The following is a 14,833-nucleotide window of genomic DNA, read 5'->3' on the forward strand; positions in this document are numbered from 1 at the left end:
CCTGGGTGATGAAATAATCTGTACACCAAATACCTATGACATGTAATTTACCTGTATAACAAACCTACACATGTACTCCTCAACCTAAAATAAAAGTAAAAAATAAAAACTGTTTTTCTAATTCTCTCATTTTTGTCTTTTATTGGCTAAAATCCTATTATAAACAAGAATTTTATCTCTTTTAGATGAATTGATATTTTTATGATTCCATTTAACCTCCTTTATTGGCTTATTAGGTACCTCTATTTTTCGTTTATGTGTGCTTTATTTTTAAGGTTGCTTTAGACTTTATAGAATACTTCTTCAGCTTACTGCAATTTACTTTCAAGTAATATTGTACTCCTTCACATGGATTAATAGTTTAAGAACCTAGGCCGGGCGCGGTGGCTCAAGCCTGTGATCCCAGCACTTTGGGAGGCCGAGACGGGCGGATCACGCGGATCATGAGGTCACAAGATCAAGACCATCCTGGCTAACACGGTGAAACCCCGTCTCTACTAAAAAATACAAAAAACTAGCCGGGTGAGGTGGTGGGCGCCTGTAGTCCCAGCTACTCAGGAGGCTGAGGCAGGAGAATGGCGTAAACCCGGGAGGCAGAGCTTGCAGTGAGCTGAGATCCGGCCACTGCACTCCAGCCTGGGCGACAGAGCGAGACTCCGTCTCAAAAAAACAAACAAACAAACAAAAACCTTTAGGCAGTATACTTCTATTTCTCTCTCTCTCTCTCTCTCTCTCTTTTTTTTTTTTTTTTTTACTATTTTTGTCATACATTTACTTCTATGTATATTATAAATTCCACATGTTAAAACCTTTTAAACATTTTTAAAAAGTTGAAAAATGAAAATGTATATTTATTCATGTTTACCATTTTAGTGCTCTTCATTCCTTTATGTAGATCCAGATATTAATCTGATATAATGTCCTATCTGCCTAAAAGGCTAACAGTTATTGTGAGCAGGAATGCTGTCAATGAACTAGCTCAGCTTTTATTTTTATCTGAAAATATTTCACATTTGTGTTTGAAAGTTACTTTTTTTGAGTATAGAATTTCAGTTTGATGTTTTTCTTTCAATACTGCTAAGTTAACATTTCTCTACTATCTTTTGGCTTGCATTGTTTCTGAAGTAAAGTCTGCTGTCTTTCTAATTTTTATTTTACATATAAGGTGTCTTTTTGTTTCTTCTTTCTTCAGATTTTCTCTTTATCACTGGTTTTTGAGCATTTGAATTAATTTTTTTGTATTAATCATGTGCCTTAATGGCTTTTTTCATGTTTATTTTCCTTTGCTTCGACTGAGTTACTTGGATCTGTGCATTTATAGTTTTCACCAAATTTGGAAAATTTTTAGCCATTATTCCTTCGAATATTTTTGTTTCCCATTCCTGCTTGTTTTGATACTCTAATACATATATATGGGGCTACTTAAAGTTGTCTCATAGCACAATGATATCCTGTTTAATTTTTTCTGTCTTTCCTCCCCCATCTGTCTTATTTTAAATATCTATTGCTGTCTTCCACTTCAGTAGTCATATGCTCTGTAGTGTCTAATCTGATGTTAATTTCATTCAGTGTCTTTCTTTTTTAAATCTCACACATGGTATTTTTGTTCTGTAGATTTCAATTTGTGTATTTTAAGAAATATCTTCTATGTCTGTTCTTAACATACTCATGCTTTCCTCTACCTTCTTGAACATATGAAATAGATTTATAATGGCTGTTTTAGTATCCTTTTCTTCTATATCTCTTGGCTATGTTATTTTTGAATATGATTCTACAGATTGATTTTTTCTTTACTATATTTTGTATTTTATTTCTTATTTCATGCCTAGTATTTTTTATGTGATGACAGATACTGTGAATTTTTCATTGTTGGCTGCTGCATTTTTCTGCATTTCTCTAATCTTGAGATTTGTTCTGGGGTGCAGTTAAGTTACTTGGAAATTGTTGGATTATTTCAAGGCTTCCAAGTAAGCATTGCTATGTGGGACCAGAGCAGCCTTTAGTCCAGCTGTAATTGCCCTCCATTACTTAGGCAACACCCTTATGAATATGCTACTTAATGTTCTGTGCAGTATGGGGTTTCTCAACTCTGACTGTTGGAATTGTGAATTATTCTTAGCCCTGTAAAGATTCTCAGAATTGTTCTCTCCCTGCTTTTATCTAGAAATTCTTCTCTTAGCCTTAAGCAGTTTCCTCACAAAGATTCACTGAAAAGTCTGCTGAAGATCTGAGGGAAACCCCCTAAAGATGCTCAAGGCTCTCTTTCTGTAACACTCTCTCTTTTCCTTTAATATTTCCTGCAAATTCTAAACACTTTGTCATCCCTCAGTTCTAAACTCTATCTTCCTATCACAGGGAGATTGAGATGCTCTGTTTGATGCCCTCCTTTCTGCTCTTCAGCCTGGAAATGTTCTGGAAATCATCGGTCTCATATCTCACTTGTTCTCTTCTCTAAAGAATCTGCACTGTCTTTCATCTAAAGTCTGAAAACTTGTTTTATATATTTTGTATGGTTTTCATTTGTTGAATAGAGGAGGATAAATCTGGTCCCTGTTACTCCAATCATAGCCAGAAGCAGAAGTTGACAGGCTGGAACTTTAGAAGCTATCATTATAACAATGAAGAGAACTTTATTATTTTCTGCCCACGTGAACCCTAGAAATTTTCATTTTCTCCAAGCACTTAATTTAATTTCTTTACGGGCAAGTAGGCCAGGTTTTTCTTTTAGGAGCAAAGGTCCACTGTCTGGGTTCTACGTACTTAGAAATTGTTATGTTTTTAAAAATAACAATTTTAAAAAGATGGGAAGGGACCTTGTCATACGGTTCACTTCTGCATCACCAAGTTGCACGCCCTTCCCTCACAAATAAAATTGTCTCCCATTCTTGCTTCTTTTTTGATACTCCAATTACATATATGTGGGGTTATGGCTACATAATGGATGTGGCTGTTTTATTTGGATGAGTGGTCTGCAATGCATATTTATTGAACTTCAATTACACGTTTAATTTTCAGTCACACTTTTTCTTCCTGCCACTTGCTCTACCTGCTGACTCTTGGCTCAGAGGTGTTCAGATCTCTGCCCGACTAACTAACCAGCCTCTCTCTAGTTTCTTCCAAGTATACTCAAGGCTTCAATGTCTCTGCCTGCTTCATTCATTAACTTGCTTAAGTGCTTCCTACTTCCAAAGATTTGTTATGATGTTTCATTCATTCACTTATTCATCCTATTTCTTTTAGTGCTTGTTTCTTTTTCTACCTCCCCCTTTTTATCATTTGTGAGAGAAGGGCGTGCAGCTTGGTGATGCAGAAGGTAAAACGTATGCCCAGTCCACCACCATCTTTGGGCTTTTAAAAATAGACTTCCTTCAACTTATGTCACATGCTGATTTTTTGGACTTTAGGGAAGTTTACATTTATTACAGTTTACAATTTGTATTTTTACATTTGTTTACAGATTGGAACTTGTGCCTATTTCTATCTAAAAGGATTTCACTCTTGTTTCCTGTGCCATATTTCTCACTTAAGCTATAAAGAGCATGTGCTGCTCTTTGATTAGCCACTCAGATATCCTGGAAAAACAACTTTTCTAGATCCCAATCCTAACACGCTCAACCCTCCAGTAACCAGCTGTTTTTATCCTCATACTCGGGGAATATAACATCTGCATAAATAAAATCATGGATATTTTCCTCCTCTTGAGGGCAACTTTCCTCCTCTTGAGGGCAACTTCCACATTTCTCAGCATCAGTCCTCTCCAGAAACTCAAAGTGAAATCACTTAGGGTTCTCCTGAGGCTCTAGCCTATCCAAGCTTCTAATCCAATCTTGGAAGTTGTAGAAATTATTTTAACCTGCTGGCTTTTACAATGAAGATTTAAATTGTTTAGCTGTGCCACACACTGATTCTATGTGAACTGGAGTAAAAGGGTAAGAAATACCCTCCGAGAGCCTGGATACCATACCTAATGATGACTGCCCACATTCCATAAAGTGATCCCCAGAGATGTAGCCAATAACAGAGGTTAGGAAGCAAGTCTTGATTAAACACAAATAACAGCAAATGGCTGTGTTATGAGAAGTATGTAAGTGAAGAATATGTGTGTCTGTAAAGATTAAACCATAAAAGGGACATTGTATATGTTCCACTGAATTATTTTTTATGGACAATCCTAAGGCTAATTTATGTTATTCTTTCTTTCTTAGTAAGCTTTGACAGTCTCTACTTGGATATTTGATTACCTTATTAGTTTTCCTTTAAAAAAAAAAAAGAAGAAGAAGAAGAAGAAGATGGGTTTAACCTATGTGGAAGAAGACAGCCATTTTTAAAGTGCATGTATCTCATTGTACCCTCTGCTCTTCTTAACAGTGAGAGATGACAGATCCAGGTCTATAGTCCTCTGGCCAAGCTATCTATTCATGTGAAGGAAAAGACCAAGACCCAAACCCTCAGGGTCTCATCCCTTTTCTCAGCCATGGGATACTGGGGGAGGGGTACCGACAGAAAACTGGAGGCATCCCTCAAGTATTCCTCTCCTGTTCCTTTCTCAGTCTTCACATCTCTAATACCTCAGGGGAATATAAAATTCTGTGACCATATACAGGCACCCAAAGGAAAATAGAATTAAGGTGTACTTTTTCTGAGATATCTTGTCCTCCTGCCAGGATTCAGCCAAGTCAATGGGTCTATTTTTTCCCTCAGGGCTAATATTGCCTCATGGAAGTTCATGTTGTCCAGGAATCCAAAAAGCCTCTTTGTAAGGCTTTGGAAGTAGGACAACTTCCAATGACTTTCTTGGATTAAGCATAATAAAATGGCTTGAAGTGGTGAATTGTATTTTCTAAAGAAGTTCCCAATAATATTAATATTCTGCATGTTTTTCTTCAGTGTGGCCTTCTCAGTCCTCTTGTTCATTCTTTTGAATCTGAGTGGGCTTGTAGCCACATGAGCCAATAGAGTATGGAAGAAGTGATGCTATGACTAAGGAATAAATGGTGATGCAGCTTTTGCCTTGTTGGCTGGAGCACTCACTCTTGGAGCCCTAAGCTGTTGCATAAGAAGTCTGACTACATTGTCACAAGCTTGTTGGAAGGAAGCCCAGAACAAATGAAGAGCCCACATATCAGTGGTATGGTAGACAACACCAGCTGAGGTCCCAGCTAACTGCTAGTGTCAAATGACAATATGTTAGCATAGTCTTTTCCAAAAATAATGTACACATAATTGAATATCCACACGCAAAAAAGACCCATAATTTATACCTTGCACAAACAATCTTGGATATAGATGCACATACAAAAACCACCTCCTCAGAATGGATCTAAATATAAAGCCTACAATTTCTAGAAGAATACATAGTAAATGTTTGTGATCTTGGGTTCACAAATAATTCCTCAGATAAGACACAAAAATACAATCAATTTATAGATTTTGAAGTGACATTGAATTTCATCCAAAGGAATAACATAAATGTTGGACTCAAAGCTGTTGCACTGGAAATGACAGTGTCTTATTCTTTGGTGGTTGGTGGGGAAGGGGCCATCTGAAACACAGAGAAGACAAAGCAGCTGATATTAGCTCAACTAAACTACAAGGAGGATTGGATCAGAAAAAACTAGACATTGTGGATTGTTTATAATCAACCCAAATGAAGAGTTGACTATAAAGAGGCATGAAAGAAGTTTTTGGTGTGATGGAAGTGCTCCATATTTTAATTATGGTGGTGATTGCATGGTCAAAACTCATAGAATTGTACACTAAAAAGAGGTGAGTTTTATTGTTTATGAATTAAACTTCAATAAATGTGATTTGAAAAATAATAACAGTGATATATTCAAGTGGAACTTAAACCTTTGACTTTGATCTATAGTTCGGTGTTCTTTTCACTTACATTACTTATCTGCCAGTAATTATTTCTTTGTTTTATTCCTTTACATTTAAAAATCGTCTTTACTAGATTTTTAAAAATTTAAAAGTTGAATAAATTTTTTCTTCCCATTGTGTCTCACAGGCTAAGTCTGGGTGTCAACTCACTTCTTTCTTTCTCCACAGGGTTTGATAAACTTGTATAATTATATTTTAATAAGGGCTTTTTGAGAAAAGTTTGCATCTACAGGAAATGGCCCAGAGTAAGCTCAATGCTAAGAAATGTTGATATTCTGGGAATTTAGCAGGTTGAAAATAATAATTGCATCACTCAGTTTTAGAAATACTAGAAATTTGCTCCTTTGACAAGTTACTCTTCTAGAATTCCTCCATGAAAGTCAGTAGAAGATCACATTTGGAAGTGATGAGACTCAAGCTAGTAATGTAATGTCATATTATCATTTTAGAAATAATGATGGTATAATATATAATAATAAATAAAAGTAACTTTTCAGGTCCCAGTGTATAGAAAAATACACAATTTTCTGTAAGCTTGCATTCTTTAATCACACTTCATGAGCTAATATTTTAACGACTCCTCCTGGATAATAATTAGCCACCTCAGCTCCTTACCTGTCATCTGAAAACTATAGTCACTGTTCAAAGTTTACCAGACGCTGTTTTCTCCTCTTTTTTCTACTAATTAAGATATTAAAAGTCTTCATGTGGAAAATGCTTATTCCAACCATGCTAAAATTGCACCCTTGTACAGAATTTCCCTAAGTCTAATCAGAGGTACTTTGGTTGTACAAGCAGACTGAAATATAGTCACTTAAGATACTGTCCAGTCTTTCATTTAATACATGTGTGAATAGGCTATGGGTTCAACCAGAATAATCTAGCTAATTATAGTATCTTGGTAAATAGCTTGTTGTGTTGTGTTTTGTTTTGTTTTCTAAATAGCCTACGATGTTGATTCATCCTCTAACAATTTATTTTTAAAACAATGAAACGGAAAAGGGATATTTTGGGTTGACTTTGGCTCACCCCAACTTTGGGCTTTAATGACAGTCTTTTCAATGCAAATTTAGACATTTCTCAGTGATTTTAATGTTAGAATTTTGAGAGCACCCTATGAGTTAATCTAAATGTCAGGCTGTGTTGAGGTTGCGCTCTGTACTGGAGGACCTATTAATGCTGGAATCAGGACTGCTGCAATGGGAACCATGGTGGTTCCTTCATCAGTGCCTAGAGCAGCCTACAAACAAACAAACAAACAAAGGGAAACAGCTGGTGTTAGCTAAGCTTGGAAGAGTACTGGGTCGGAGGAGCCAAAGTTGTTAATTTTCTCTCTTTATGTTATTTTTAAATTTATTTTTATTTTTATTTTTTGGAGATCGAGTCTCGTTCCATCAGCCGGGCTGGACTGTGGTGGCGCCATCTTGGCTCACTGCAACTTCCGCCTCCTGGGTTCAAGCGATTATCCTGCCTAAGTCTCCTGAGTAGCTGGGACTACAGGTACCCACCGCCACACCCGGCTAATTTTTGTATTTTAGTAGAGACAGGTTTCACTGTGTTGCCCAGGCTGGTCTGGAACTCCTTATAGTTCAGGCAATCTGCCCACCTCGGCCTCCCAAAGTGCTAGGATTACAGGCGTGAGCCACCGCACCCAGCCAAAATTGTTATTTTTCATACAAATCCGTATTCTCCCCTTCCTCTTGAGTCTTTGTGCCCCTACTCTCTCCAATGACTGCTTAACTGTAACAGAATGAGCAGTAGACTGGGGACCAGAGAAGTGACCTAAGTCCCAGGGCCACCACTACGTAGCCCTGTGATGCTTGCAAGTCATCAAGATCCAAGTCTCTATTTATTTACTTACAAAATGAGACTATTGAGTTAAATTATTTTTTGGTTCCTTTCGACTTAAAACCATGTTTTGTTGAGCGGGGGGAGGAACTCACTGTAAGTTAATTTAGCGTGTGCTAAGCAGCTAAAGATATATTAGTGAAACAAAAATTACAATTTCAAGTTAAAGGAGCCTTCCTATTATTGAATTCATATAGGCAAATTTCTTCTTTTTGCTTTCTAGGCACATAATAATTACTCTTTGCATTGATCTGTTTACATTCATCCGATTAAATTTCACATTCATAAATGCCTTTTTAAGTCCCACCCCTAGCCCTAGTACAATGGGGAGGCAGTGACTTCTAAAGAAACATTATAGGTTAGAGGGTAGAGCAAGCTGGTGAGTAAAGAGCATATTCCACTAACTATTGGCCAGGCTCATTGATATATTGTACGTAAATTGTTTAGAATAATGCTTGGCTTATATAATTTGCCTGGAATGTGTGCACGCTCTGCTTTCCTCAGTGTTTTACATGTTTTCCAAAATATCCTTTGAGACAATCAGGGTAGATGTTATTCTCCACATTTTTCAAATAAGAAATAGGTTTTGCATAAGTCAATTATGTATAAAACTTTATATCTAAATGAAACCTGAAAGGTTATCATGTTCAATCTCCTCTTTATTCAGAGAGGAAATTCAAGCATCAGAGAAATTAAGAAATGTTTTCAAGGCCACTCAGCTAAGTGATGGAACTCAGATTGTACCTGAGATCTTTTGACTCCTAGGCTAGTGCTGCTTCTGAACTGACCAGGCCCTTTGCCCTTGAGAAAGCCAATTTGAGATGGGGAAGCTTGGTGATTCAAAGATACTGCTTGAGAGCATCACCAAGCAACAGAAGATTGTGAAAGAAGACATATACATTAAAACAAATAATAAAAGTTCAAGTTCTTTAAGCTGAGGCAAACACAGATTGGCTTGTGGGTAATACGGTTTGAGTCTTCTGGTGGATGTCTCTCAACACTTAGCATTTCCTAAGAACTTTTAATATTGTTAGATGCTTTTATTGAATTAATGAGTTTTTATTCATCAGGAAGACCTGAGGTGCTAGAAAATTCCAAATTCTTTGCTCCAGAAAGAGTCTGAAATAAATTTGGGTTTAGTGTTGAATTATGAGTCCCATGAGAATTTTTTGCTTTACAATTTCTTTTTACTCATATGCAGGGATAGGATGAAGAGAAGAGCAATTCCATGTTCCTCTTTTCCAATAGTCTTCAACAAGAGCTCTCTGTACGTTGTGTACTGTGAATTTTCATTGATTGAAGGTCTTCTGTGCCTAAGACCAATAATTGCTCCTAGACCTTTGAGGAAATCTGCCAAGCAGATTGGGTGTCTCTGAGGTTAATCTGTAGTTCATCAGGCACAACAAAAGTGACACAAAATCTCTAACTTGAGTTTCATTACTCTTCGTCAGGCTTCCAGGTGTCTTCTGTAAATGGAGTGTCCAAGAACCAAGATAGAAATCTCTTGGTTACCTCAGTCGAGGATGAGCCTCATTCTTCACCCGCCACAGGTGCACTTTGGTCCTGGCCTGTGAATCTGAGCCTGGATTTAGTCCTTCTACAGTTGTGGGAATTCGACCAAGGATACATGACTATACATCCAGAGAAATCCTACCCAATAAAAAGCTTTTTTTTTTTTTCTTTTTTTTTTTTTTTTTTTTTTTAAAAAGTGGGTTTGCCTGACATTGCAAATTTTGTAGGAATTGAATTCGTCAGGAAAACTCTCAAGCAGCAACATTAATATCTCTTGGGAGAGTCTACAGATGTAATGATTTATAGATTGTGTGTAAAACTATGCTTAATGCTGCCAAAAGTAAGTGAGGCAGGGGTGTGGAGTCAGGGTGAGAATCTGTTTAATTGGCACAGATATTGACAACAAGCAGTTCTGAGGGAAATGAGTTATAAGAGTAGTATGGCAGTGCTAATCTTTGTAACCACTAAAATATCTAACTTGTGAACATGTGGTACTAGTTAAATTATCTCTCTCTCTCTCTCTCTCTCTCTCTCTCTCTGTTGTGTGTGTGTGTGTGTGTGTGTGTGTGTGTGATGTTGAAGTCTGGGAATAAAGATTTTCCTATTTCTATATGTTACGGACTGAATGTTTGTATCCCCCCAGAAACTAATATGTTGAAATTCTAACTCTCAGTGTTAAAATATGTGTCTGTCCTGCCAAAAGTCCGTGCTGTTTGTTCTGTTTACATGGACAGGATACCAAGTGACTTATGGACTTTCTGCCATAAAGCTCCTCAACCAATAGCAAAATACTCTCTTGCTTGCTGGGAGGCAAACCTATTTAGTGGACTACACACTCCTACGGATGTGTCCTCACCTCCGTTTAGTCTATATGTTCATTGGCAGCAGACCACTGCTAAGACAAATAGGTCTCTTGATCATTTTAATCCATTGTATACATGGGACTTCTCAACAAGCTGTTGGCTTGTATCCAATTTCAAGGAAAAGAAAGACCTTATTAAAAATATATACATCTTATAACTCTAAAGCAAAGGTTGCTCTCTGGTAATAGAATAGGCCGAGCATGTGTTCATGCATAAAATGGATCTATTCTACCCTCATGAGTGTCCTCAAAATGTATGACCCCTTCTCAGACTTCTATGGAAGCAGAGACTAAGTAATTTACTGATCAGGACTAACATTCTGGGCCAAATGCTATTATGTCAAATTTTATGGGTAAAAATTTCTTCATATGTACTTATGCCTTTTGAATGTGTTGACATGAGCAGCAACTTGTGTAGCTGGAAACCATGCACAGTGTCAAGGTCTCACTTCCTGCTCTGGCTCCGTTCTTAGTCACTAGCAAGCCTACTGGCCCTTGAAGCCTGTGACATTCCTCCTCAATGTGCTTTTGTTTGATAAATAGCTGGGGATTGTATTCAGTGACATATGCTTGCCTTGAAATGACTCAGAGAGAGTCACAGAGTGCATAACACACCACTGGAAGAACACATCTGAATCACTGAGGGCCGTTTCAGTCGAGAGAGAGAGCATGTTGTAGCACTTAAATGTTTATGCCAAGGGTGGCTACTGAAATCCTCTGCAAAAGTACCTTTTTTTGTTTTTCACCCCAAGCTTCCTGATGTCTTGATCGCGTAGTCTATAGGTTCTAGCCTGGAGCAAAGAAGGCTGAATCAATAAGTTAAATATTACAGGACACAAAAGGGGATAGGTAAAATGAAATCAATGTTCTTAGCAAACAGTTCAAAATCTTGCAGAGATGGCACAGATTTTTTTCTTTTTTTCATTTTCATCTCATCTCTAACTAGCTGTGTGACCTTTGAACAGCTGCTTGGCCTCCATAAGTCAGTTTTCTCATACTCACAAAATGAATTTCTTAAAGCATATTCAGTAGCTCAAAAATTGCTGGGAGGGCTAGAGAAATAGACTCAAGGCTATACTTTCCAAAACTATAATGAAAAGCAGGCTATAGGAGTGACACCATGAGGACCCTGCTGGTGCTGTCTCCACCTGCCTGCTAGAATCCAGCTGCTAGGAACTTGATCTTCCTGCAATTGTTATTCCCATTTCCAAAGCTGGACTCTTCTACCACCACCCATGTCAGCAATATAAATGCTCCCAGAAGCCTGCACACTCATACTGCTCACTTCCAAATGGAATTCTCATGAAAGTACGTCTGATTGGTGGACCTGACTGAGGTCATCTGCCTGCACCATAGTTGAAAGAGAGGCTGGAGTGGTCAGTTTTCCTGAATTGATTATGCCAGTGACAGACAAAATTGATAACATGGGAAACTACGAAAATGTATGGAGGATGTTCATAATATATTGGGCAGTCACATATGGCAGGTGTCCATAAGCTGACTTAAAAAGCCAATGATAACATTCAACATCACATTGTAAAGCTCCATCCACAGTGCCTGGCACACTCATGCTCCTAATACATCATATTTTTTTTTTCTTTCATTCCATCTCTTATGGGAATTTTAAAGCTCGTACTGCGGAGTTTCAAGAATTCTGTCAAGGATTTGTCCTATGTGTCATAACTAACAGTGTGCCTTTGAATCTTTGCCTTAAAGTGAGAACAGAGACAGCTTAGTCTCTCCAAAATCTTCTGTGATGCTTTCTTTTGTTAAGGAGCTCATCAGCACAAAGTGTTAGAATGCACAGGACAGTGAGCTGTGTTCTGTTTCCTGGCCATAGGAAGATGATCTGCCCTAGAAAGAGGGGAAGGGGTTCTTCGTCCCCTGATTCACACCACCTCTGGGAAGCAATCCCACGTGCCTCTGCGACATGCTGATTCACGGTAATCTCAGTACTGTCTGCTTGTGGAGAGTGGGCCAGCTCCCTTCATCCTTTGGTGTCTGACAGGGTTGTCTTTTGTCCTGAGTCACTCACTTTGCCAGAACCCAGGAAATGGGCGTGGGAATAGAGAGGTGAAAAAAATGTATTTTTTTCTATTTCAGGGGCATATTTTACGAGGGGCACTAGCAGACTCGCTCACATTAGGATGGAGCCCTGGGGACCAGGACTTGGGTAGGATGTTTGCCAAGAGTCGACACTGGTAAGTCACTTCTGTCATCAACGTCAGAAATAGGAGATCGTGCCTGGAAAGTGGAGGGCCAGTTCAATGCAAAAGAAGGCTCAAAAGTAAGCAATGGTAGGAGAAATGTGAATCTTAAGGACAAGGGCTCCAAACAGCAATGGTGAAGACCAAAACATGTTGTATCATGTGCTGCCTAAGTGAACGGGACCTCTTGCAGAAAATACAACCTGCTGTTTGTAGAGTGGTCTGCAGTTCATCAAATAATTTCACATGTTTTATATATCAGCCCATGTGGTCTTAACCATAAACTCACAAAGTGAACAAGGTAGCTGGTGTTATAATTTTACAGATGTCAAAAAGATGATGAGTGGAAGTAGAAGTTTAGTGGCTTTAATCAAAGTCACATGGCTACTCTGTGGAATCAGGGCTCAAACCAGATGCTCTTTCCTTATTTAGAACTCTGAGTTGTGACTAGCAGAGTCTATGAAACATTTCAATAAATATAGACAGAAATATGGGAAGACAAATGAGTTGTGGGAGGTTTACTAATTTGATTTCATATGGGCTTACATGGGGAGGTTTTAAATTTGATCTCATGGCTATTTTCTCTAAGTTTGTAATTGAGAATTCTAGAATTATGCAACTTGTGATGTGCAGTTGAAGCGAGGTTTGGATGTTCTGTCTTTGCTTTTGATCATTCTTGCCATTTCCATATCGTCTTCAACTATGAGGGCAGGTGCTTGTTAGTTGTGAGAAAAAACTGACTTCTTTAAATTCTCAGAAGTTTGTTCGTCCTTGACAACTCAGCTGTTGAGCTGAAAACAATTGATGACAAGCTATAAAAGAGAGAAATCCTACCCTTGGTAGGCTGTTTTAAGGTTGCACACACACATAGAAAATTGACTCATAGAGGTCTGTAGTGATCTTGGTGCTTGATATCTGGAGCTACTTCATGATAATACTTTCTGTGGCTTACACAAGGCTCCTGTCAGGGTAAGGCATGCTTCTGAAATGGCAGCAAGTTAACCTGATTTTTTGTTATGTATAAATGTACTGTATTATCTGTCTATATAAAACAATGTAGTTGCTCTCTGCCTGTCTACAACATCCAGGAGAAGAGCAAAAGTTGGACTTAATCATTTAGAGTATTTAGCTCCCGTCAGTTGGTAGGCTATTTGGTTGAGTTTTAATACTTGTCCTAGCTTCTTCTTTGCATTGATGAGTGAAAAATGTGATATTTTCTCTAAGAACATTTTGGAAAGGGTAAAGCGCTGAAGAAATTATGGTGATTGCTTTTCATACTAAAGGAACTCACAACTCAATTCACAAATAGACTTTAAGGTAGGAAAAAAAGATTCATTTCTATATAGGGGTTCTGTCTCTCTTACCACAAAAATGTTAATATAAGCCTGATTTTGTCACATCTACATGTGCTGTTGAATGTGGTTACAAACTGTGCTGACCCAATCACAAAATAGGTATGAACTCAAAAGATGTCTGAAGGGAGTAGACCGATTCTAGCAACCCCAGAACATTTGAATCTTAATTTTGTCCTCTGAACCTTCTTAACTGTAATTTGCTATATTTTTGAATTGGAAATGAAGACTGCTTAAGATTTTATGCACTTCTAGCTGCCTAGCATTGATTCCAGGTGAAGGAGCTGGAGGTATTAGAGTTTTGGAAACTCGGTGGTGATGTTCAAAGGCCTCTCCCAGCCACGGTCTTCATACAAGAGCAAAACTGCATTCTTCTCACTGAATGCCCCCTTCTCTGCTTCAATAATTTAGTGTTCCCCAAGTCAACTACCTTCTATTACCAACGTTTGCATACAAGTTGCTCTTTAGGAGCATTAGCTGTTACTCCTTTGGCATTAGCTAGCAAGCCTTACAGAAATATAAGAAGTATTACACAATGTGGCTTATCTAGCTCAAAATTAATTCTGACTCAAAAAAGTAGTCACATTCCTCCCCAAACCTATTCTGTTGTAATGACTTGTTGTCATTGGCCTACAATCCATGGATTTATGCAAGTGAATTATTTATCATCAAGTGTAAGCATCAGAATTCCCTGGCATTTTTTCCCCAAAAATACACCTGCTGAGACTCCACCACAAACTAACAACTCGGGATGTCCAGGATTAAATCTGAGCACATATGTTCTTCATCAGAGCTTTGTGTCATGGTCACATAAGGTCATCCCCTTGGGTCACCGTGACACAAAGCTCTGATGAAGAGCTATTTCCCCAAACTTTCCTCACTTATAACCTAAACATAGAAAAAACAAAGCTTATGGATTGTTATCAATATGTTCCCTTCTCAAACCTACTGTCCCTTTAAACTTTCTTTTATGGGGGTCACTTTCTCCTGCCCCCATGAAAGATTGATCAGTTTCCACCGGCTTTTCCACTTACTCTTAAGTGGTCTTTGGTTACTTTAAGTGACAAACACAGCTTTGGTTCATGGCAGCGTGAATGGCCAAACAGAACTTATTGAGAAGTCTTTTCCCTTCTGCAGTTCCCCGTTCCTCTGGTTGTGAGTCTGCAGGT

The 14,833-nt window shown here is 38.1% G+C and overlaps 1 long non-coding RNA gene across 4 annotated transcripts in view; it reads left to right on the forward strand.

Moving 5' to 3' along the window:
* LOC105490678 (uncharacterized) overlaps positions 1-14,833 on the forward strand; it is a 500,528-nt gene that overhangs the window by 294,758 nt on the left and 190,937 nt on the right. For all 4 annotated transcript variants that reach the window (XR_011614803.1, XR_011614805.1, XR_011614802.1 and 1 more), the window contains one exon: positions 12,209-12,306. This is a non-coding gene — a long non-coding RNA (uncharacterized lncRNA). The remainder of the gene's footprint in view (positions 1-12,208; positions 12,307-14,833) is intronic.

Source organism: Macaca nemestrina, chromosome 16, assembly GCF_043159975.1.
Source record: "Macaca nemestrina isolate mMacNem1 chromosome 16, mMacNem.hap1, whole genome shotgun sequence".
In the NCBI taxonomy this organism is placed as follows: domain Eukaryota; kingdom Metazoa; phylum Chordata; class Mammalia; order Primates; family Cercopithecidae; genus Macaca; species Macaca nemestrina.